This window comes from Pan paniscus, chromosome 10 (assembly GCF_029289425.2).
Source record: "Pan paniscus chromosome 10, NHGRI_mPanPan1-v2.0_pri, whole genome shotgun sequence".
Lineage (NCBI taxonomy): Eukaryota > Metazoa > Chordata > Mammalia > Primates > Hominidae > Pan > Pan paniscus.
Genome location: NC_073259.2, coordinates 74,239,982 through 74,266,541, shown reverse-complemented (window position 1 = coordinate 74,266,541; position 26,560 = coordinate 74,239,982). Strand labels below are relative to the sequence as shown.

The window sequence follows — 26,560 nt, the reverse complement described above, 5'->3', positions numbered from 1 at the left end:
TCATAATATTTGGAACTTATACCACAGAAAAAATAATTAATATATAAAGGACTGATATATAAAGAGCTTCTAAAAGAGCTAAAAATCCTTTTGAAAAATAGACAAGAACTAAAAACAGATGAGTCACAGAAAAAGAAAGTCAAATGGTCCTTTACCGTGTAAACAGATGCCATAATAAAAGAGATGCAAATTTATATTATAATGTAAATTTTTTGCATATTAGTTACAAATCCAAATGTTTGACAACGTACTCTGTTGAAAAGGCTGTGGATAAATACACACCCTCATATATTTCAGCCCAGCGTGCAAAATGATACAACCCCTATAGAGGAGAATTTGCCAATATCTAGCACAATTAGGTATGGATTTGTGCTTGACTCAATAATTCTACTTCCAGGAATCTATCCCAAAGAAACACCAGCAAAAACACAAAAAGTTGTGTGCACAGGGATATTAATGGCAGTACTCTTTGACATAACGAAAAGGCTAGGAACAATGCATATGACTACCATAAAAAGATTGGTTGAATAAACTGTGATTTTGCATATTTGAATAATATTCAGCCATAAAATAAATATCTACATATGACTGTGGTGTAATCGCCAGGGTTTACTAGGTAAACATTAAAAAACAAGCATGTTTTGGAAAAAAAAGCATCTTTTATCTAAGAAAGGAGTGCAAATATAATACAGAGAAATCTATTTGTATATATTATTTTTAAATGGAGGATAAACAAAAACGGTTACCTATGGGGGGAAGAGAGGACAGAGTGAGTAAAAAAGTAATGAAGCTAAACTTTTCTGAATGTACCTTGTTTGATAGTATCAGCTTTGGAGGCATGTAAGTGATTTATATCATTTGATATGGTTTGGATTTGTGTCCCTGCCCAAATCTCATGATGAATTGTAATCCCCGGTATTGGAGGAGGGGTCTGGTGAGAGGTGATCGGATCATGGGGGCAGCTTTCCCCCTTGCTGATCTCATGATAGTGATTTCTCATGAGCTCTGGTTTTTTAAAAGCGTGTGGCACCCCCACCCCTTATCGCTGTCTTTCTCCTTCTCTGATCATGTGAGGCGTGCCTCCTTTCTCTTTGCCTTCTGCCATGATTGCAAGTATCCCCAGCCATGCTTCCTGTACAGCCTGCATAACCATGAGCCAACTAAACCTCTTTATAAATTACCTAGGCTCAGATAGTTCTTTATAGCAATGCAAGAACAGACTAATACATCTTTATAAAGTAAAATAAACCAAAATAAAATTTTAATTGAAAACAAAATGAAATAACAAGGTAGAGATATGGAAAATTAACCACACAGAAAAGAAGTATTTTAAGTTCTTTTACAATATAGGAATTTATCTAAACATCCCTAGTGGGAAATGGCCTAAGGACAAAAGTAACTACAAAAAAAATCTTAAACTATTTTGTGATCATATTGCTAGTAATAATACCAGTATTATATATCTGTAATTATATATATATGTATGTATGTTTACGTATAGAGAAAGAGTGTTCACACAATTATTTCAATCTCTTCAGGAACCAAGATTTTCAGGGTTGGAAAAAAAGAGATACCATATAAAAATTAAATGAATATAGTCATCCTAATTTATAGTTAGAAATAACCTTATGAATAGTATGAATTTATAATATATTTTCTCTTTTCTTTTTCTTTTTTTTCCTTTTGAGGCCAGTCTTGCCATGTCACCCAGGCTGGAGTGCAGTAGCGCAGTGATGCAATCACAGCTCACTGCAGCCTCAACCTTCTGGGTTCAAGTGATCCTCCCAGCTCAGCCTCCCAAGTAGCTGGAACAACAGACACACACCACCACACCCAGCTAACTTAAAAAAATTTTTTTTATAGAGATGGGGTCCTACCATGTTGCCCAGGCTGGTATGGAATTCCTGGGCTCAAGCAATCCTCCTGCCTTGGCATCCCAAAGTGCTGGGATTACAGGCATGATGTTTTATTTATTTATTTATTTATTTAAGTTTTTTTCTAACTGTATTCATGGAAATGTCTTATAAATATTTACCAAGCAGTAACAATGAATTCACCCAGTGCTGAGATTGTGGCCTTTACTCTAAATGCTATTTCCTACTTAAAAGAACCAAGACATGTCTATAGAGAAAAGGCTAATAGGAAGACAAATCAAGATGAGTTGATCATACTGGAAAGCAAGAAATCTATCCAAGACTGATAGGATCACAACAAAGGAACACAGGAGCTAATAAAAGAGGCTCCCAGTAGCCAGAGATGGAGCGATTTGAGCATCAAGAAGATCAATACCTGCAATTAATTGGAACACATCAAATTTGCAATAATCCAGAGTTCATAATGATATTAACAACAACTACTACTACAGAAATTATCAGGGTAACCCGCCCCCAATATTTCAATGTAGGTTCTTTCTATTTTCTGTAAGTGTCAGCCGGCTGAGAAATAAAGAGAGACAGTACAAAGAGAGGAATTTTACAGCTGGGCCGCTGGGGTGACATCACATATTGGTAGGACCATGATGCCCGCCTGAGCCTCAAAACCAGCAAGTTTTTATTAAGGATTTCAAAAGGGGAGGGGGTGTAAGAACAGGGAGTAGGTACAAAGATCACATGCTTCAAAGGGCAAAAAGCAGAACTACTAATAAGGGTCTAACAAAGATCACATGCTTCTGAGGGAACAGGACAAAGGGCAAAAGCAGAACTACTGATAAGGGTCCAACAAAGATCTCAAGGCAAAGGGCAAAAGCAGAACTACTGATAAGTATCTATGTTCAGCGGTGCACGTATTGTCTTGATAAACATCTTAAACAACAGAAAACAGGGTTCGAGAGCAGAGAACCGGTCTGACCACAAATTTACCACGGCGGAGTTTTTCTCCATCCTAGTAAGCCTGAGGGTACTGCAGGAGACCAGGGCATATCTCAGTCCTTATCTCAACTGCACAAGATAGACATTCCCATAGCAGCCGTTTATAGACTTCCCCCCAGGAATGCATTCCTTTCCCAGGGTATTAATATTAATATTCCTTGCTAGGGAAATAATTTAGTGATATCTTCCCTACTTGCACGTCCACTTGTAGGCTCTCTGCAAGAAGAAAAATATGGCTCTTTTTGCCCGACCCCACAGGCGGTCAGACCTTATGGTGGGGTGACTTATGAAGACATTCCCTTGTTCCTTAAAAATTGCTGTTATTCTGTTCTTTTTCAAGGTGCACTGATTTCATATTGTTCAAACACACATGTTTTACAATCAATTTGTACAGTTAACACAATTATCACAGTGGTCCTGAGGTGACATATATCCTCAGCTTACAAAGATAACAGGATTAAGAGACCAGCTCCAGCAGGTCCCTCCATTCAGGGTCCCTGACTTCCTGCAACAAGAAATGACCAACAGGCCAGGTGCGGTGGGTCACACCTGTAATCCCAGCACTTTGGGAGGCCGAAGCAGGTGGATCACGAGGTCAGGAGATTGAGACAATCCTGACTAACACGGTGAAACCCCATCTCTACTAAAAATACAAAAAAATTAGCCAAGCATGGTGGCAGGCGCCTGTAGTCCCAGCTACTCTGGAGGCTGAGGCAGGAGAATGGCGTGAACCCAGGAGGCAGAGCTTGCAGTGAGCTGAGATCACGCCACTGCACTCCAGCCTGGGCGACAGAGCGAGACTCCATCTCAAAAAAAAAGAAATGACCAACAAACTTATTGATTCCTTTGGAGAATGCTGGGAAACCAAGATGTTATTCTAAAAACAGAAACAACAAAAAGAATGAATCAAGTGTTTATCTTGCCCTTCCTGGAAGAACTGCACCTCAGGGTAACCTAAGGGAATAGTTGATGCGAGAAAGTTTTTCTATAAGAAATATTGTAGTTAATGAATGAAGAAGAATTGGTAAAATTAAAATATCACCTGTCTGCAACTCATAATGAAATCTTGGGTCCAGGCAATGGTGATTAATGCTTGCTGACATCACAGAAAGAGAACCAAGCTTATGTGTCTCCTGATTTGATGCAATAGTGCAAACACAATACTTCCCATGACATATTCCTGCTTTAAATAAAATTGAAACTGAGTTGAATCAAACCTCATACCTATTTGCCAATTTTATAAAAAATACAGTAGACAGAGGAGCATGTTAAATAACAGCATTGGGATGCAATCAGGAAGATCTAAAATAAAGACAATTCTGTAAACAAATTCGTGTTTCTTCCACAAATACATTGCAAGAAAAATAAAGAACTGGAGAAATGTTTTATATTTTAAAAGATTTAAGACATAATTCAACCAAAGGCAATGTTTGAATCCTGATTGGATCCTTCTGTTAACAAACTGCAAGACCATTTCTGAGACAATCAGGGAAATTTTAATCTTACCTCGATATTTGATAATATTTATTGTTAAGTTTTTAGGCATAGCATCTGTGTTGTAAAGTGACAATTGTGGCCCCAGGAAAAGTACCTAAAAGCAGCCTCTAGTTGCTGAGAGAAATTCCTAGCTGATAGCCAGGAAGGAAATGGGACCTCAGTTCCACAACCACAAGGGACTGAATTGTGCTAACTGTACCACTGAACTTGGAAGCAGATTTTTTTCTCCAGAGCCACCAGATAAAAACTCAGTCTGACTAACACCTGGTCTAAGCCTTGTAATACCCTGAGCAGATGACCCAGTAACACCATGCCAGACTATTAAAACAGTTGGTGAGGTATAGGATGGGAGAGAAACAGGTGATTCTGTAATGACTTCTCCCTTTGAGAATCAGCATACTGAAATCACACTGTTAAATTAGGTGCTGTGGTCTGAACGTGTCCCCCCAAAAATCATATGTTGAAACCTAATCTCTGATGTGATAATATTAAGAGATGGGGCCATTGTGGTGTTGTGAGGATGGAACCCTCATGAATGGGATTAGTACCCCTATAAAAGAGGCCCCCAACAGCTGTCTTGCCCTTCCACCTCATGCGCACAGTGAGAAGGTGTCATTCTGTGAACCAGGAAGCAGGCCCTCACCAGACATCAAATCTGCCAGTGCCTTGAGCTTATACTTCCCAGCCTCCAGAACCATGAGAAATAAATATTTATCATTTATAAGTTACCCAGTTTATGATATTTTGTTATATCAGCTGAATGGACTAAGACATAGAGCATTACAAAGACTCACAACAAAAGGAAAATAGGAATAAAATGTCATGTGTTCCTGACTTGTGTTTGAGTCATATTCAACAGTAGCAAGCCAAGCACAGTCCCACTCAATTCACCACTGTCGTGAATAAAAACTTCTTGTAGCTGGCACATATGTCATTTCTAAGTATGTGTCTTACTATGTAAAAAATGTATAAGCCTATGTTAAACTTCAGATTTTCTTTTCTTCTTTTTCTTTTTTTTGAAACAGAGTCTCACTCTGTTGCCCAGGCTGGAGTGCAGTGGTGTGATCTCAGCTCACTGCAACCTCCGCCTCCCAGGTTCAAGCAATTCTCCTACCTCAGCCCCCCACCGAATAGCTGGGATTACAGGCGTGCACCACCACACCCAGCTAATTTTTGTATTTTTAGTAGAGACAGGGTGTCACCACGTTGGCCAGGCTGGTCTTGAACTCCTGACCACAGGTAATCCGCCTCGGCCTCCTAAAGTGCTGGGATTACAGGCGTGAGCCACTGTGCCCAGCCCAGCATTTCTTAATTACTTTACCCTCTCTTGTTTTATTGCTTCATTTGCTTCTCTGTAGAAAGCAGGTTTCTCATTATCGTCAAGGTAACTGCTTCCCCCTGCAGTGTTCATGGGATACTTAGAAAAAAGCCCACTCTCTGTCCTTTATATTTTTATTCTACCTCAGCGCCCCCCGCGAATAGCTGGGATTACAGGCGGGCACCACCACACCCAGCTAATTTTTGTATTTTTAGTAGAGACAGAGTGTCACCACGTTGGCCAGGCTGGTCTTGAACTCCTGACCGCAGGTAATCCATCTCGGCCTCCTAAAGTGCTGGGATTACAGGCCTGAGTCACTGTGCCCGGCCCAGCATTTCTTAATTACTTTACCCTCTCTTGTTTTATTGCTTCATTTGCTTCTCTGAAGAAAGCAGGTTTCTCATTATCGTCAAGGTAACTGCTTCCCCCTGCAGTGTTTATGGGATACTTAGAAAAAAGCCCACTCTCTTTCCTTTATATTTTTATTCTACCTCAGTGCCTCCCCGAATAACTGGGATTACAGGCGGGCACCACCACACCCAGCTAATTTTTGTATTTTTAGTAGAGACAGGGTGTCACCACCTTGGCCAGGCTGGTCTTGAACTCCTGACCGCAGGTAATCCTCCTCGGCCTCCTAAAGTGCTGGGATTACAGGCGTAAGCCACCGTGCCCGGCCCAGCATTTCTTAATTACTTTACCCTCTCTTGTTTTATTGCTTCATTTGCTTCTCTGAAGAAAGCAGGTTTCTCATTATCGTCAAGGTAACTGCTTCCCCCTGCAGTGTTCATGGGATACTTAGAAAAAAGCCCACTCTGTGTCCTTTATATTTTTGTTTTTTCTTAACAGGAAGGCAAATTTGGTTGCATTTTAAACTTAATAATCATCATTTTAAACATAATTGTAGTATAAACACATAATCCGAACCCTCTTTGACTGAGGAATCACATTCATTTATTCACTCAACAAATGTCTGTTGAGCTCCAGTTGTGTATCTTTAAGTAAAGTTCTCAGGATACAAAAGAACAAGATCCCAGTCAAAGGAACTTACCATCTAGAGGTAGAGATGGGCTCACAACCAGGAAATGCAATGCAATACGGCAAGTGCTGGGTGAGAGGCAAGGACAGGAAGTTGTGGGAACATTTGGAAAGAGCATCTAACATAATTTGCGGGGACCAGGAAAAGCATTCCAGAGGAAGTGTATTAGTTTCCCATTGCTACTGTAACAAATTACCAGAAATTTAATGGCTTACAATAACACAAATGTATTAGCTTGCAGTACTGGACATTGAAAGTCCAAGACCAAGGTGTTAGCAGGGCTGCATCCTCTCTGGAGGCTGTAAGCAATAGTCTGTTCTTTCCCTTTTCTGACTTTCAGAGGCTGCCTACCTTCCTCATGGCCCCCTACCAGCAATGGCATCACTCTAACCTCTCTGCTTCCATCATCATGTCTTCTCTCTCACTCTGATCTCCCTGCCTCACTCTTGGAAGGGCCTTTGTAATTACATTGGGCCCATTCAGATAATACAAGGATAATTTCCTATCTCGAATTCTGAACCTGATCACAACTGCAAAATCATTTTACCACGTTAGGTAACAGGTTCCAGGGATTGGGATGTGAATGCCTTAGGGGAGCCACTAATCAACCTACTGCAGGAAGTAACCACAGCAGGATATTGGAGAGTTTTCCAAGGAGGGGAAATGTAGAAAAGCATATAAAGACCTAGGGGAAGGGAACTATGAAACTTTATAGCTTAGTGACTGACGTGGTTTGGATGTGTGTCCACTCCAAATCTCATGCTGAAGTGTGATCCCTAATGTTGGAGGTGGACCTAGGGGGAGGAATTTGGGTTATGGGAGCAGATCCCTCATGAATGTCTTGGTGCTGTCCTCATGGTAATGACTGAGTTCTCTATGAGTTCACACGAGAGCTGGTTGTTTAAAAGAGCATGGCACGACACGCATCTCTCTCTCTCTCTTGCTCCCTCTCTTGCCATGTGGTATGCCAGCTCCCCCGCTGCCTTCCACCATGATTGTGAGCTTCCTGAGGCCTCACTAGAAGCTGTGCAGATGTTGACACCATGCTTGTACAGCCTGCAGAATCGTAGGCCAAATAAACTTCTTTCTAAAATAAATTCCCAACCTCAGGTAACTCTTTATAGCAGTATCTTTGGCTATAAAATAATACAGAAATAATATAATGGTATCTGTATCACCTCATCATATAGAATAAAATAATACATGTAAAGCTCTAAGAACATTATGTGTTCATTCTGTGTCAGTACATGATGTTAGCCATGGCAATGACAAATAGAGGAAAAAGAGGAAATCCAGAATAGAGGTTGAAATAGAAAGCAGGGACCAGAACAAGATTGATCTGGTGAGGTCTTGTGGAATTAACCTGAGGGGAATACTTTGATGAATTTTAAGCAGGAATGTGGCATGATTACTTACGTATTTTAGTTGACTGGCTGCCTGGCTAAATGGAAAACAGATTGAGGGAGACAAGACTGGAGGTAGGAGAAGGGTGAGGACAAGAGTGAAATGAGGACAGCACTTGCTTTTTGTGCACACCTTAAGGAGGCACCAAAATATTTGGGAATCAAGATAAATGAAATTTTAATGCAATATTTTACAAAATCAAATTAATGCAAAAAAACCATGATGAACAACTTATGAAAATTTAAATAAAGCAGGGTTATTAGGGAGTTCACTGAAAGGATGTTCTAATAATCCAAGTCAGAGATGATGAGAGCCTAAAGCAGAGGGGTAGCCCTGGATATGAAGATAGTTGGACAGACTAAGGAAACCTATGGAAGGAATTGGGTGAGGGGAGGGTCTGGTAATATCTTTTACTGAGAGAGTTACACAAAAGCAGGCAGAAGTTTACCTGGCAGCATGGGCAGAATGTGTCAAGGAGGAAATTCAGTTCTATTTTGCACATATTGAGCTTAAGAAGCCTCTGATTCATTCAAGTGGAGATTCTAGTCAGAAGTTGAAATATGTAACTACAATGAAGCAAAACCTGTTACTTATACACATCCCCAGCTTTTCTATTTCTTATATGTTAACCTCTAAATTTCTTCACTAATGTTTTCTTCCCAGTTCCTGACCAGTTCTTTGGGAGGAAAGAAAAGGATCTTAAAGGACCTAAATTCTTGGGGTATAGAAGCAAATTGGGAGCTAATTTTTGGAAGGGAGAGGACAAGAGAATGTCAGGCATGAGTTAGAGTGACTGATCTTCCCTTTGTCCCTGAACCATTTCCAGATCATTACATTTTTACTCTCATTGTTTCTTTATGTTCATGACATCAGCTGTGTCAACCTCTAATCTCTGTTGGTGCTGTCACTTACTGACAACGTGGCCATTTTCTCTTTCTCATCAAAGACTTTGACCCCTTTGATGTGCCACACACTACATCGTAAAATTACCTCAACTCTTTCACTCTTAGTTCATACATTCCAACATACCTCTCTAGAACTTTAATGTTCCAACTCTTCCCTCAATCATTCCTATTATATTGGTTCCTTGAGCTCATAAATACTTAATAGGGCTGGGCGCAGTGGCCTGTAATCCCAGCACTTGGGGAGGCTGAGGTGGGCGGATCACCCGAGGTCAGGAGCTTGAGGCCAGCCTGGCCAACATGGTGAAACCCTGTTTCTACTAAAAATACAAAAATTTGCCGGGCATGGCGGCAGGCGCCTGTAATCCCAGCTACTCTGGAGGCTGAGGCAGGAGAATTGCTTGAACCCAGTAGGCAGAGGTTGCAGTGAGCTGAGATCTCACCATTGCACTCCAGCCTGGGCGACAAGAGCCAACAGCAAGACTCTGTCTCAAAAAAGAAAAAAAAAATACTTAATGGCCCTTGATCCCCTTGACTGGATGTCTATCAGCACCTTTCCACCTTACCTCCCACCCCTATTCAGATAACACTAAAGTGACCCATCTTTTCAGCCATTTTTGTGCCGATATCCTCACTTTCAATGCTGTATCCGAAACAACCATCATTTGGGGGTCTGATAGTCCCCCAAATCTGAAAGCATAAGAGCAGTCTGTGCACTGCACAAAAGCACCCAGCAAAGGGGACAAATGGGAAAAAACTAAAGCTTTGCTCAGAGTCCTGGGGTAGATCTGTCCTGAGCATGTACCTTTCTCTAATTTGCCACATGGTTTAGGGCAGAGGTTTACAAACTACGGACCCCACAGACCAAATCAACCTGCTGCCAATTTTTGTATGGCCCACAAGCTAAGAATTTTTTGTTTTTAAACCGTTGAAAAAAAATCAAAGGACAAGTAATGTTTTGTGACATGAAACGTGTTAAATTCAGATTTCAGTGAACATAAGTGTTACTGGAACACAGCCATGCTCATTTGTTTATATATTATCTGTGGCTGATTTTATACTACAAAGGCAGAGTTGAATAGCTGTGTTTGAAACTGTATGGCCTGCAAATCCTAAAATATGTACTATCTGGCTCTTTATAGGAAAAGTTTGCCTACTCCTGGGCTAGCAGTTTTATTGTCTACTTTCTCTGTACTAATACCTGGGCTGTTAAATATTTGCTAGAGAAAATCCATCAATCATATAGATTGGTGCCACAATACAGTCACAATTTCTAACCCCTCCTGAAAAGTCAACATTACCTGGAAACCCTCTAATTTTCCTCGTCAGCTCTCTCTCCTCATTTCTTCAGCCTTTCACTTTTCCTACTCTTCTAAGCCTCCGAAACACTTCACCCCCTCATTTCAAAAGATGCTTCAGTCCTACTTCAAAGTGAAAATAGAAACCATCAGATTAACACTCTCAGTTTCCTGCTCCTGCACCTACAAATTTGCCCACAGCTGCCTTCATCCTTTATTTACTACCTCTTGTTTCAGAAGTGGGAACTTTTCACTCATTTAAAGCAATTTCTTCAACCAGTGCATTGACAGTTCATTGTATGTGTCAAGTTGACTGGGTTAAGTGATAACACAAATAGCTGATAAAACATTTCTGGGTGTGTCTCTAAAGGTGTTTCCAGAAGAGATTAGCATTCGGCTCAGTAGACTCAGTAAAGATAATCCACCCTTGCCAATGTAGGCAGGCACCATCCAATCCCTTGAATGCCCAGATGGAACGAAAACGCAAAGAAAAGGCAAATTCTCACTCTCTTGTGTAGCCAAAACAACTATCATCCCCTGCCTTGGAATATCAGAGTTCCAGGCTCTCAGGACTCACACCAGCAACCCCTATACACATACACTACTTGTCCCTGGCTTTCAGGCTTTTGAACTGAGAGTTACAGCATTGGCTCCCCTGATTCTCAGGCTTTGAGATTCAGACTGAATTACACTATTAGCTTTCTTGGTTCTCCAGCTTGCAAAACAGCGTATCATTCTAATTCTTGTCCTCCATAATCACATGAGCCAATTCCCGTAATAAATCCTCTCACATATCTATCTTTCTATGTATCTTATTAGTTGTAATTCTCTAGAGAACCTTAACTAATACAGATTTTGGTAACAAGAGTGATTCTAGAGGAACAGAATTTTTTAAATGAGTTTTCTGAATTGGTTTTGGGGTTTCTGGAACTGGCTCTTTAATCTGATTAGATCTAAAAATGCTCAGGATCTCATTTCCCGTAGTAAAGAAAGCACTAATAGTCCATGCTGTGAATTGTTTATAGAAATATGCAAAATATCTGCATTGGATATTCCTAATCAACCCCTTACAAGAGGCAAGGAGGTGAGTAACTCTGTATATGATAGTTTCAAATATTTTTGTAAAACTGAAAAATATAATGATGTTGATTGGTTGCTACTAATGCCACTGGATAAAGTAATGAAAGAAAATGATGAGCTCAGGAATTTAAATTCCCAGGTCAAGCACAGCATAAATAACCTAAGAGCTTCTAGGTATGCCATAAAGGACAGCCTTATTTCCTATAGTGTAGGGTATCTACTGTCAAAGTATAGGCACCGACTGGGAAAGAATGAGATCCTATAAGTTGGAATGGGGACATGTGGGTAGACCCTGATGAACCTGGGGACCTTGAGTCCCTAAATTCTGATTAGTCCTCTTTGCCAGTAGATGAGGTCTTCTCACCCTCAGCAAAGGCCTCCCCAACCCAAATGGACAAAGACAAGTGCCCTGGATGCCTTCCTCTTCTCCAGTGCCCTATAGCCAGTGATTAGCCCTTCTGTCTCTTGAAGCTTAACATTTCCCTGCCTATTGGTTCCTTATCATTAGCATTTTTTTGAGACCAGTATCTGGAGTGAAGTGGTACAATTATGGCTCACTGCAGCTTTGACCTCCTGGGCTCAAGTGATCCTCCCATCTCGGCTTCCCAAGTAGCTGGGTCCACAGGGGTGTGCCACAGCACCAAGCTAGTTTTTTTATTTTTTACAGAGATAAGGCCTTGCTATGTTTCTCAGGCTGGTCTCAAACTCCCGGGCTCAAGCGATGCTCCCTCCTCGGCCTCCCAAAGTGCTGGAATTACAGGTGTGAGCCACTGGACCTGGTCCTCCTTACCATTAGCATTTTGATGATGCTATTATCAGTTGACACAGTTAGTCTCACACTCTCCTCCTTGAAACAATTTGTTCACTTGGTTTCCAGGATATCCCATTTCCAGTTGTCCTCCTTCCTCAATGGGCCACTCCTCCATTGTCTCATTTACTCGTTTCTTCTCATGTCTCCTGCCTATAAACCAGTAGTTTTCAAACTTTTTGGTATCAAGACCCCATTTACATTCTTAAAAATTATTAAAGCTCTCAAAGAGCTTTTGGTTATGTGGCTTTTATCTATCAGTTATGATTGTATCAGAAATTAAAGTTGAGACTTGAAAAGAATTATTGATTAATTTGTTTAAGTATGATAATTAGAAACCCACTACATGTTAACAGAAATACAATTTTTATGAAAAAATAGCTACATTTTCAAAACCTATGTACAATTTTTATGAAAAAAACTGTTTTTCAAAACAAATTAGTGAGAAAACTGGTATTGTTTTATAGTTTTGAAAATGTATTTACTGTCTAGTGTGGGGCTAGGTTCTGCAAACTACAGCCTATTGGACAAATTCAGACCACTGCTTGTTTTTATAAATATTTATTGGAATACAACCATGTTCATTAACTTACACAGTATTTGTGGCAGCTTTCTCACTACAATGAAAGAGTTGCATATTTGTGACAAAGAGAGACTATATAGCAGGCAAATCCTAAAATATCAACTATTTGGACTTTCATGGAAAAGGTTTGCCCACTCCTAGTGTAGTTTAAAAGAAGACAGCTGGAGTGTCATTTCTCCTTCCAATTCAATCTATTCTAATGCATTGTTTGGGTTGAAGGATATGAAGAAAATCTGACCTAACTTAGGTAATATATTTGGAAAAAGGAAGAGTATTTTAATAGCCTTTTGAAATAATTTTGGATGTCCCCCTTTGATTTTGTACTTGAACTCCAAGTGGTAGTTTCTTGAAGGTCACTTGTAAAGTGCAATCTAAAGCTGTATCAGTAAACTTTTTGTACTCAGTTATGTGAAAATCTATTGTCTATCCTGCACTTTAAATGGCTTTTTTTACTCATTCATGATTTTGTAACATTATGCATTGGTCAATTATGAAATATTAGTTCCCTGAACCATGCAGATTTTTCTAATGTTGACACATCTCATTATATAATATCAAAAAATCACATTTCCTAATATCACTACTGATCTCACCTGACAATATTGGGAAGCTGTCAAGCTTACAGAGGCAAATCTTCCAAAATTTTTGCTTGAAAGTTTAAATGTTATCACTGGCAACAAATACAGTCGGTTGTTTTCCTTAAAGTGACAAGGTCACTTGGTTTATTTTCTTTCTTTCTTTCTTTCTTTTTTTTTTTTTTTTTTTTTTTGAGACGGAGTCTCTCTCTGTCACCCAGCCTGGAGCGCAGTGGCGCGATCTCGGCTCACGGCAAGCTCCGCCTCCCGGGTTCCCGCCATTCTCCTGCCTCAGCCTCCCGAGTAGCTGGGACTACAGGCACCCGCCACCGCGCCCGGCTAATTTTTTTGTATTTTTAGTAGAGACGGGGTTTCACTATGTTAGCCAGGATGGTCTCAATCTCCTGACCTCGTGATCCGCCCGCCTCGGCCTCCCAAAGTGCTGGGATTACAGGCGTGAGCCACCGCACCCGGCCTACTTGGTTTATTTTCAAGAAAATGTCTGCCAAAAACCCAAGTTTGAATAAACCTAATTTTTCTGTTAGTTGATTTTCAGATAAAAAAATGTGTTCCATAAAGAAAGTCATCCAGCCTTCAATTCAAACAATGGCACAAGTGTCTTTCCTTGAGCCAATCAAAGTATTTTACTTTGGACCAGAAGTACTTTATGAGAAGTTTCCATGTTTTTACACTGAACGTTGTTAATAAATAGATGTGTAATAAAGGATCATCAGGAATGGTTACTCTCTTCTCAGAGGCATTCTTACATTTTCATTTTAAACTACGAGAGCAATAGTTGGCATTTCATTTTAACTACAAGAGCAACAGTGGTGAAGCATATAACTTCTAATTGAGTTTAGTACCACTGTCTTTGATTTATGCTGAAGTGACAGCAATTTACCCACCATTGTTTTTGTATTTCAGTGCGATTGTTAACACAGTAAAAAAAGAGAAAAAAAGGCAGATAATATCTTTGTATGATTATGAAAATGTAGTTTTGACCTCCAGGTTTCCATATAAGAGTCTTAGGGAACCCCATGGGACCACAGATCATACTTTGAGAACAGCTGCTCTAAACATTGAAGTGTCTGTCTCAGAATTTAGTTATTGGATCTTCTCAATTTGCTCTAAATCCCTAGAAAATTCCATCTAGCCTCATGGCTTTCAATCTTATTTCTATGCTCACAACTCTGAAGTTTATATCTCATATATAAATCAAGAATCATTGTCCTGCAGACTGGATGTCTATAGGTATCTCTAAACTTAACATTCCTGAACAGAATCCCTGATGTTATTGTCCTCCCCCAGCTTACTAGTTTTGCCCTTTTTCTCATGTCATCATCTGGCAAAAAAATCCATGAGACTTCTTGATTCTCTTTCTTTCACCTCACATTAAATCTATCAACAAACTTTCTCATAATTTAGAACCCAGATTCTGACCATTTCTCATCATCTGCACTGCTACTACCCGACTGCCACCATCATGTCTCATCTAGCTTACCGTATCACCTTGCTAAATTGTCTCCCTCCTTCTTTCTTTGGCTACCTATGTTATTGTGGGTTTTTTTTCCAACATAGTAACCAGAGTAATCTTCTTGAAAGGTCAGATCACGTCACTCTGGCTCGAAATATTCGAATGTCTTCCCATCTCACTCAAAATAAAAACCAAACTTCTTACAATGGTATATTAATTACCTATTGCTGCACAAAAATCAACCCCAAAACATAGTGCCTTGAAACATCATCCATTTTATTTGCTCATAATTTTATGGGCCAACGCAACTCGAGCTGGACTCAAATGAGATATTCTTCTATTGGTATTGCTGGGAATTACTCATGTGACTGAAATCGTGAGGTAGCTTGACTGGGGCTAGATTTTCTGAAAAATGCAGTTACGTGCCTGGCGGTTAGTGCTGCTGTTGGTTGGGCCAGATGACTCCAGCATGAAGCCTACTAGCTCAGGCTTTTTTATATGGCAACCTCAAGGCTGTAAGAGAGGGCAAAGCAAATCACAGTGCCAAGCCTGGAGTCACTGTGGTGCTGCAGGATATTTTCTTGACCCCTTTGTAGGACTTGCGACAGAAGTGCCCCTTTAACTCAGCCCACCCTGCTCAACCCCTCACAGGTGGGAGAACTTAGGTGCCGTAAGGAGCAAACTCCACTCTCTCGGGTCTGCTGTGCTCCACTCCTCAGGGGAGGGAGTGCTCAAGTGAGCAAGTGTGGGAACCAGCTGCTTTAGCACCAGCAGGAGCAAACTCCATGCAGGCCCCACGGCAGCATCCAGGTTGGAGTGCCTATGACTCCAAGGCCCCAGAGGGTGTGTTACAGTGCTCCCTTAGCTCTGCTGTCTGCAAACAGCAGTGTAACATGGGGCAGCTTCCCTCCACCAGTGAGGGCAAAGGGCCAGTATGACAGCTTTTTTTGGGTACCCGTGCTTAGTGCATCCTGAATTCTTTTCTGGTGCCCAAAAGGAATGAGGTCATACAGACGAACTGAAGCATGGTGAATGTGGAGAATTTTATTGAGTGATGAAAGCAACTCTCAGTGGAGAGGGGAGCTGGAAAGGGGATGGGAAGGGCAGGTTGCTCTCCCCTGAGGTTAAGTCACCTCTCTTTGTCTCAAGGGCAGGTTGCTCTCCCCTGAGGTTAAGTCACCTCTCTGTCTCTCTCTTCTGAAGTCAAATTGCCTCTTTCTGACATCCAGCTGCTTTCTCTGAAGTCGACTTGCTTCTTCCCAACATCCGGCCACTTCTCTCCTCTGCCAGCTGAGTCTGGAGTCTTTACAGACACAGGATGAGGTGGGGAAGGCCGTAGATAGCTTTGGAACAGGCAATATTTGATTGGTAGAAAGACATTATTCAGAAAGAACCAATAGGGAGGGAAAGAGCAGGCACACAGGGATGCAAGTTCTCACTTTGGGCGCTGGGTTTCAGGCTTTTCACCTGGAAGGTGGGGTTTTGCCAGAGACCCGCCCCTGTCTGCCTAGAATTTCTCTTCCTCCAGCCTCTATCATTGGATCAGTGGGAGGGGTCTAACCAAGTATGAACCAGTGATGTGCCAAGGGCGGGACCATGAGAGCAGCCTATTTTAAGAGCAGGCACTAAGCAGATGTATTGTCCATTGAGAATCTTGAAACAGTACTAAAACCTACTAAAAATTACTTTGATTTTTATTAGCACAGTGAGCCATTAATTCTAGATAATGGCAATGATAGCATACTCCTTCCTGAAAAATTATTTTGTTGGTTTAGTTTTAGTAATTGTTACAGATACTATTACATTTTATTTTATTTTATGACTATTATTTTTTATGAGATGGAGTCTCGCTCTGTTGCCCAGGTTGGAGTGCAGTGGTGTGATCTCGGCTCACTGCAATCTCTGTCTCCTGGTTTCAAGGGATTCTCCGGCCTCAGCCTCCCAAGTAGCTGGGATTACAGGCACTCACCAGCATGCCCCACTAATATTTTGTATTTTTAGTAGAGATGGGGTTTTACCACGTTGGACAGGCTGGTTTTGAACTCCTGACCTCAAGTGATCTGCCTGCCTCAGCCTCCCAAAGTGCTAGGATTACAGGCGTGAGCCACCAGGCGTGAGGTTAAGAGGTGACTTAACCTCAGGGGAGAGTGACCTGCCCTTCCCATCCCCTTTCCAGCTCCCCTCTCCACTGAGAGTTGTTTTCATCACTCACCTAGCCACATTTTTATTACTTTTTAAATAAACGTTTTATTCTACATGGTAGCTAATTCAGAGAATTTCCAATTATATAGTTGCCTCCGACACACATAGACTCAGCTACCTGTGTTGGTTGCAAAATTACATTTTCAACGTTTATGAATAATTTGAGCTCCCTTGGATCCTGTCTCCAATCCCCATAGCACTACCTATTCCTGAATTTATACAGTAGATTCTAAATTAGAAATCAGGCTGGGCACAGTGACTCATGCCTGTAATCCCAGCACTTTGGGAGGCTGAGGTAGGAGGATTGCTTGAGCCAAAGAGTCAAAGTTCAAATGGTTAGGCAGACAGAAAAGCCATTAAATAAGTCAATGTGCTTTTTAGCGTATATTTGCTCTTTATTTTTTACTGGCAGTATTGTATAAAAGTTGAATAGAAGAACATTTTTACTATATTTCTTTTCTGATCATTATTATGATTCATTTTATTTTATGATTATTTCTGAGAATCATTTTTTCATGTCAAAGAGGGAGTTGTTAAAAATTATCTGCTTGGAAGATGAAAAAATTTCTGGAAATAGATGCTGGTGATGGTTGCCAACAATGTAAATGTATTTAATGACACTGAATTGCACACTTAAAAGAGGCTAAAATGACAAATTGTATGCCATGTATATTTTACCACAATTTAAAAAAAACCTGCTTGGGCCACACTCCAGAGTATTAAATTGGAATATCTGGGGGTGGGACCTAAGTATCTTTTATATTTGTTATTTGTAAGTTTACTTTGAAAGTAGTAAAGAACAGAATAAGTACTGAGAAAATGGGATTTGTGATGGAGAGGGCAGATCTGAAAATTTTCTAAAAAAAGAAAAAGCCACAAAAACAGCTTAAAATAATGAGAAAGGAGATGATAAAGATGGAGAAGAGTAAAAAAAAATCAAATTTAATAAGTATAGGATTGCCTGAGGAGCAAATGAGAACAATGGGAACAGAAACGAAAATCAAAGATGTAACTGAGGAAAATGTGGCTGAGAGAAAAAAAAAAAGAAAACAACCAATTTGAGCCTATAAATTAGAAAAGCTTGCTGTATTTTAGGCAAAGTCAGTAACAGGGGACTCATATCTTTATAGAGCCTAAAGAGAATGATGGTTTATTTTGCATTACCAATAAATTTTGGTTAAAAAAATTGTTCTGTGGGTCAAAGGTACTAGGTATACCACTGGTATGTATACAAGGTAGCATACTTCACTTGGAACGATTATGGAAACAATCTACCATAAAGCCTTATGAAATAGGTGCCCACAGGTGGAATGCAGTGGCTCACCTCTGTTATCCCAGCACTTTGGGAGGCTGAGGTGGGCAAATGGCTTGAGCCCAGGAGTTCAAGACCAGCCTGAGCAACATGACAAAACACTGTATCTACAAAAAATACAAAAATTAGCTGGCTGTGGTGACACGCACTTGTAGTCCCAGCTACTTGGGAGGCTGAGGTGGGAGGATCACCTGAGCCTGGGAGATCAAGACTGCAGTGAGCCATGATTGCACCACTGCACTCCAGCCTGGGTGACAGAGTGAGACTGTGTCTAAAAAAAAAAAAAAGTGACCACATATCCTACTGCCCGCTCACTTTAGCATCTTCCTGGATTTTTCATTTTAAATAAAATAGGATTATCATTTTAAATAAAATATAATAATGCAATAGATGCATTTTAATAATCTGAGATGATTTTGGTAAGCCTTCACTTTATACTTCCAGCTTCTGTCATGGTGTCTTCTAGTAGTATGAGAGATGTAAGTGCACCAAACAGAGACTTCAGCTACGCACATGTTAAATCTTAAATGTGATCAGGTTATCAGTCTTTCCCCAGCCCTTTCCAGACATAAAATAACTTATGCTCCATTTTGAAGATACCCATTCAGGGAATCTGTGAATATAGAAAAGTTCACTTGGACATGAGCAGTGAGGATCAGCTGAAGTTGGTCTCAGGTGGCAGTGAGTGAAGTAATTAATTAACACAGCTGTTCCTTCCAGCCACTTGGTTTATCAGCCAGTTGTGCCATGACCTGTGCCTGGCATGTGTTTTAGCTTGCAAGATGCACATATCCACCAGTCTGCCAGTCCCTGGAGATGAGTGAGAAATATAATAAATTGTTGGTTGGAAGTACATTGGTTAGAGGTACATGAGATACATGCAGGGAATAAAGGTGGCACAGTCCTACTATAAAAGTATATTGAGAAGTCTGGGAATTTTTTTTTTTTTTTTTGAAATGAAGTTTCGCTCTTGTTGCCCAGGCTGAAGTGCAATGCTGCGATCTGGGCTCATTGCAACCTCCGCCTCCTGGGGTCAAGTGATTCTCCTGTCTCAGCCTCCTGAGTAGCTGGGACTACAGGCATGCATGACCACGCCCAGCTAATTTTGTATTTTTAGTAGAGACGGGATTTCTCCATCTTGGTCAGGCTGGTCTTGAACTCCTGACCTGAGGTGATCTGCCCACCTCAGCCTCCCAAAGTGCTGGTATCACAGGCGTGAGCCACCACACCTGGCCAGGAATTTTTAGTACTATGTTTTGTCATTCATTGCACAATTCACATATAAAATGGCTTAGTTATACTATTGAGTGGTAATGCATTTTTATTTTATAATAAGCCTTTTTAGCAATAATGTACTTAAAAATAATGTAAGCAATTGTATTAGTCTGTTAAGGTTGCTGTAACAAAGTACCCACAATGTGGGTGGCTTAAAGAACATAAATTCATTGTCTCACAGTTCTGAAGGCTGGAAGTCCAAAATCAAGGTGTCAGTGGGATTGGTTCCTTCTGAGGGCTATGAAAGAGAATCTGTTCCATGCCTCTACCCTAGCTTCTGGTGAATTGCTGGCAAACTTTGGCAGTCCATGGCTTGCAAAACTATCATCCCAATTCTCTGCCATTATTTTCACATGGCATTTCCCTTGTGTTCATGACTGTGTCCAAATTTCTCCCTTTTTGTAAGGACACTGTCACATAATTACTTTTTGTAAGGACACGGTCACATTGGATTAGAGGGGCACTCTACTCCGGTATTACCTCATCTTAACTAATTAAGCCTAAAATGACCCTATTCCCAAATAAGATCATATTCTGCAATACTGGTGCTAGGACTTTAATATACAAATTTGTGGGGGTGGGGTGGGGCACAATTCGACCCATAACATACATGTTTAATGAAAAAATTACTGTGTTTCCATTTCTTAAGAACATTAATGGTGGACGTGTTATTTGAACAGCATGTTTGCCACTATTTACATCCACCATAGGGACCATAGTAATATCACTGACTACTGAAAATCCAAAATAAACAAATCAGTTAAAGAAACATTGGCTTCTACTTTAAAAGTGAATACTTAATTTTAAAAGACTGTACCCAGAGACAAAAATTTAAAATATGAAGATGTATAAAGCCTATTTACATATCACTTTGTGAAGCACACCTTTGGATTAGATCAATGTTTCAATTAATTTTGCCCATTTTTATTGAAACTTCTTTTGTGCACATGAAAAGTGAAGCAATAGCTATTAAGGTGTTGGCTCCATTAGCAGAAGGAAAGGCTTTGCAAACAGTTAAATGGTGGCTGTTTTTTTTCCAGTGTTATCAGATACTTAAAATAGAATATCAGTTAATTTCAGTAATAGAGTTTCTTCATCCAATTTTTAGAATCAAAACAAATCTTTTGGAAGGCCATTATTCTGCCTAAAGTGAAATATCTAACATTATTGTAAAGGCTTTTGTAAATTCCGTTTAAAAATCTTTCAGGGCTGGGTGTGGTGGCTCACGCCTATAATCCCAGTACTTTGGGAGGCCAAGGTGGGAGGATCACTTGAGCCCAGAAATTCAAGACCAGCCTAGACAACACAGTGAGACTTCATCTCTACAAAAAATTAAAAAATTAGGAATGGTGGTGTGCACCTATAGTCCCAGCTACTTGGGAGGCTGAGCTGGGAGGATCACTTGAACTGGGGAGGTTGAGGCTACAGTGAGCCGTGGTCATGCTACTGCACTCCAGCCTGGGCTGCAGAGCAAGACCCTGTCTCAAACAAACAAACAAACAAACAAACAAAAACACAACAACAACAACAACAAAAACTTTTAGCATTGAATGGTGGCACAGCTGCTGCAGCCTGTGGGGTGAGAGGAGTACGTGGAGCAGCTGGTAGGATGCTGCCTCTGCCCTGGCTGGTTCATCCCCTCTGGCCCCCATTCTGGTCACAACTCTGGCATTGGCCCCAGTGGGCGTAACTAGAAGAAGGAAGCACATTAAACATTTCTGTTAATAATTACTTATTGACAGTAAAAAGAGTAACAGGTGAAGATTTTTGGATTCATTCTAAAATTTTTTTTTTTTTTTTGAGACAGAGTCTCACTTTGTCACCCAGGCTAGAGTGCAGTGGCGTGATCTCGGCTCACTGCAAGCTCTGCCTCCCAGGTTCACACCATTCTCCTGTTTCAGCCTCCCAAGTAGCTGGGACTACAGGCACCTGCCACCACACCCGGCTAATTTTTTGTATTTTCAGTAGAGAAGGGGTTTCACCATGTTCACCAGGATGGTCTCGATCCCCTGACCTCGTGATCTGCCCGCCTCGGCCTCCCAAAGTGCTGGGATTACAGGCTTGAGCCACCGCACCTGGCCTCTTTCTAGAATTTTAAATAGTTAACTAGCCTGGGTGCAGTGGCTCATGCCCGTAATCTCAGAAATTTGGGAGGCCAAGGCAGGAGGATCACTTGAGCCCAGGGGTTCAAGGCTTCAGTGAACTATGATAGTGCTACTGCACAATCTCAGTTCTTTTTTTTTTTTAAATAATCAGTTATATATTGAGTTTGGATGTTAGATATAACCTCATAAGTGATGTTGGCACATACTATAGTGTAAAACTGCTTCAGAAATAACTTAATCTCATTTACTTAAACCTTATGTTTGATGATACTGGGCCTGAAGGAGGAGAATTTTTCTTTCTTTTTTTTTTTTTAACAGAGATTTGCTCTGTTGCCCAGGCTGGACTGTAGCGGTATAATCTTGGATCACTGCAACCTCCACCTCCCGGGTTCAAGCAATTCTCCTTCCTTAGCCTCTCGAGTAGCTGGGATTACAGGCATGCGCCACCATCCCTGGCTAATTTTTGTATTTTCAGTAGAGACAGGGTTTCACCATGCTGGCCAGGCTGGTATTGAACTCCTGACCTTAGGTGATCCACCTGCCTCGGCCTCACAAAGTGCTGGCATTACAGGCATGAGCCACTGCTCCCAGCCAAGGTGGAGAATTGACTGGCAAAGCACTAAATGAGAACACAACTCTGAAATACCTAAGAATGACTGGAAACAAGATTAAAAATAAGAGTGGAATATTTTTTGCTGCAATGCTGCAAATTAATTCATCCTTAGAGAAAGTAGGTCTGGGTTACTGTGATCTGGGAATGCAAGTGTGATAGCATTTGCTACGATACTAACTCAAAACAAAGCAATTAAGGGAATAAACCTAAACTGACCTATGCAGTATGGCAAACAGAAAGAGTCCACAGCCCACGTAGGCCATATGTTGAAAGAAAATAACTGCCTTGTTCAACTACACATGTGTAAGCATAATATAAAAAACTGTAGTATACAACAATTACATGTTATTCAATGTATCTTAACAGTAGCCTATGCTACCTTGATGTCAGCTGCAATCAAATATCTCAGGATGGAATTATGTATCTAGCTCATGTAAAAGCAATATTACCCTAGAAGCAGTAGATTTTTCTTTTAACAGAATAGAAAATGCAGGAGCTAAGTATCTCCAAGAAATTCTTACTTTACACAATGGGAGTTTTAAAGCATTGTCAGTAGTCAGCAACAACATAGAGAAGGACTTGCACTTTCACAATCAATGAAAACGAATCCCACATTTTCTAATATCTACATTTGGAGAAACAAATTTAGCCTGGGCAACATAGCAAGACCCCATCTCTACAAAAAGATTGCAAAAATTAGCTGGCCATGGTAGTGTGTGCCTGTAGTCCTACTTGGGTGGCTGAGGTGGTAGGATCACCTGAGCCCAGGGAGGTCAAGGCTGGAAGTGAGCTGCGATGGTGCCACTGCACTCCAGACTGAGCAACGTGAGACCCTGTCTCAAAAACAAAACAAAACAAAAACAAATTTGATGAGGCTACAGGTGTATCATGTTCAGACATAATTCAAATAGGCCATCTAAAAACAGACAATAGGCCAGGTGAACTGGTTCATGCCTGTAATCCCAGCACTTTGGGAGGCCGAGACAGGCAGATCACTTGAGGCCAGGAGTTCGAGACCAGGCTGGCCAATATGGGGAAACTCTGTCTCTACTGAAAATACAGAAATTAGCTGGTCATGGTGGCACACACCTGTAGTCCCACCTACTCGGGAGGCTGAGGCACAAGAATTGCTTGAACCCAGGAGGTGGAGGTTGAAGTGAGCTGAGATCACACCACTATACTCCACCTGGGCGACAGAGTGAGACTCTGTCTCACAAATAAATAAATAAATAAACAAAAGCAGATAACACAGATGTGGAGTTATTTGTGGTGGATGGATGCTCACAGAAGTCTCCAATGACCTTAAAAAACATTATTATTGAACTCCAACTTATGGAGAAGTTTAGAGTCTCTCATCTAATACAGATTTTGCTCTTGTTCCAGTAAGTCAACACCTAGGAAAAAGAAGATATAAAATCATTTTTTTTTTTTTGAGAAGGAGTCTCAATCTGTTGCCCAGGCTGGAGTACAGTGGCACAATCTTGACTCACTGAAACCTCTGCCTCCAGGGTTCAAGCGATTCTCCTCCCTTGGTCTCTTGAGTAGCTGGGATTACAGGCACGTGCCACCACACTCAGCTAAATAAAATCATTTTTATACATTTGTCTTATTGCTTTCACAGAGATTTTTATAGCTTATTAAATTTTTCTTTCATAAATTAAAACAAGTTACTTTTATCAAATGTATAAAAGGTAATCACTATATTAAAGTTTGTATAACTGTCCATTGTGGGAAAAAGAAAGCTTTCAGCACTGAAACATAATTTTTGCAAAAATTATTCATCCAAACACAGACGCTGGTGAGTCACAGAATCATGGTAAAGACAATGATCCTAATGAATTAAGAAATCTGTGGAGCAAAGTGTACTTAGAATTGGTTTTGGTACTGCACAAAGTTATGAATTTTGTGCAGACACATACTTCATAAAAAGAGCTAAAGATGCAAATAAGCACATGAAAAGATGTTCAATATCATTAATCACTAGAGAAGTACAAATGAAAACCACAGTGAGATAACACTATACAATCTGCACTAGTCTGCTTGGCTATCACAACAGAATACCACAGAATGGACTGCAACAGGAATTTATTTTCTCACATTTCTGGAGGCTGGAAGTCCAAAATTAAGAACCAGTATGTTGGTTTCTAGGGAGGCCTCTTTTCCTGGCTTACAGGTGGTGCCTTCTTGCTGTGGCCTCACGTGGCCTTTCCTCTGTGCACGTGAATTCCTGGTGTTTCTTCCTCTTATAAAGATGCCAGTTCTGTTGGATTACAGCCCCACCCATGTGATGTCATTTAACCTAAATTACCTCCTGAAAGGCCCTATCTCTAAATACAGTCACATTGAGGGTTAAGATTTCAGCATATGTATTTTGAGGAGGACACAATTGAGTTCATAACAACACCTAAAATTTAAAAAAAAAACAAAAAAATGAAAATATAAAATGCTGGCTAAAATACAGAGCAACTAGAACTCCCATACATTGCTAATGGAGATCCAAATAATACAACCATTTTGGAAAACAGTTTGGCAGTTTCTTATAAAGCTAAATATACCATTAACCCAGCAATCCCAGTCCTATGTGATTACCCAAAATAAATGAAAACTTATATTCATACAAAGATTTCTGCATGAATATTTATAGCACCTTTATTTATAGTAGGCCCAAATTGGAAATAACCAAAATGTTCTTTGGCTTGTGAATGAAAAAAAAAAAAAAATATATATATATATATACACACATATATATATACATATATATATACATATATATATATACATATATATGTTACATCCACACAATGGCATACTGCTTAATAAAAAGAAACAAATTTGTTTGTCCATTCACCTATTGATAGACATTTGGGTTGGATTCAGTTTGGGGCTATTATAAATAAAGTTGCTATAAATACTCAGATTTAAATACTTACGTGGATATGTGTTTTCATTTCCTTTGGATAAACCTAGGAGTGGAATTGCTGGGTTGAACTATATGTTTAACTTTATAAGAAATTGTTAAAGTATTTTCCAAAATTCCCATACCATTTGCGTTCTCATCAGCAATCCATGAGTCCTAGTAGATTCACGTTCTCCCCAACATTTGATGTTATCAGTCTTTTTAATATTAGCCACTCTAATGGATGGGCAGTGGTATCTTATTGTGATTTAAATTTGCGTTTCCATGATGACTTAAGATAATGGACTTTTTTTGTTTTCTTTTTTTGCTATTCATATATTTTCTTTTGTAAAGTGTCCTTTCAGATCTTTTGCTCAGGTTTTTTTTTTTCTTAAAGCTGGAGTCTTACTATATTGCCCAGGCTGGAGTGCAGTAGTTATTCACAGGTGTGAGGATAGTGCACTACAGCCTCAGACTCCTAGCCTTAAGCAATCCCCCAACCTCAGCCTGCTGAGCAGCTGGGACAACAGACGTGTGCTACCATGCCTGGCTTTTTGCTCAGTTTTAAGAACTGGTTTCTTTGTCTTTGTGAATTGTAAGAGTTTTGGATATAAGCTCTTTATCAGTATATACATGTACGACAAATATTTTCTCTGTGACTCACCTTTCATTTTCTTGGTTGTATTTTTCAGAGCAAGAGTTCTCATTTTGATAAAGTCCTATGTATTCATTTATTTCTTTTATAGCACATGCTTTTTATGTTCTATCTAAGAAATCTTTACCTATGCCAAGGTCACAAATTTTTATAACTTTTAACATTTACATTTAATTCTGTGACCCATTTCAAGTTAAGTTTTGTGAAATGAAGATTAAGGATTAAGCTTCATTTTTTTTCCCTCTTGTCTTAATCTGTTTTGTGTTCCTGTGAAGAAATACCTGAGACTGGGAAATTTATAAAGAAAAGAGGTTTCTTTTGCTTATGGTTCTACAGGCTGTACAAGAAACATGGCACCAACATCTGCATCTGGTGTGGACCTCAGGCTACTTCCATTCATGGCGGAAGGTGAAAGGGAGCTGGTGTTGCGGAGATCACATAGAAAGACAGGAGGAAAGAGAGAGAGGGATAAGGTACCAGGCTCTCTTTAAGAACCAGCTTTCTTAGGAATTAATAGAGTGAGAACTCACTTACCCCCAAGGAAGGGCACTAATCTATTCATGAGGGATCTGCCCCATGACTCAAATACTTCCCATTAGGCCACCTCCAACCTTGGGGATCAAATTTCAACATGAGATTTGCTGGGGACAAACAAACCCA

The 26,560-nt window shown here is 40.2% G+C and overlaps 1 long non-coding RNA gene and 1 pseudogene across 2 annotated transcripts in view; both read left to right on the top strand.

The window, feature by feature from the left end:
- Positions 1–26,560, top strand: part of LOC134728444 (uncharacterized) — a 203,453-nt gene that overhangs the window by 136,421 nt on the left and 40,472 nt on the right. The window lies entirely within an intron of this gene.
- Positions 15,628–24,702, top strand: LOC100983733 (leucine-rich repeat-containing protein 34-like; annotated as a pseudogene).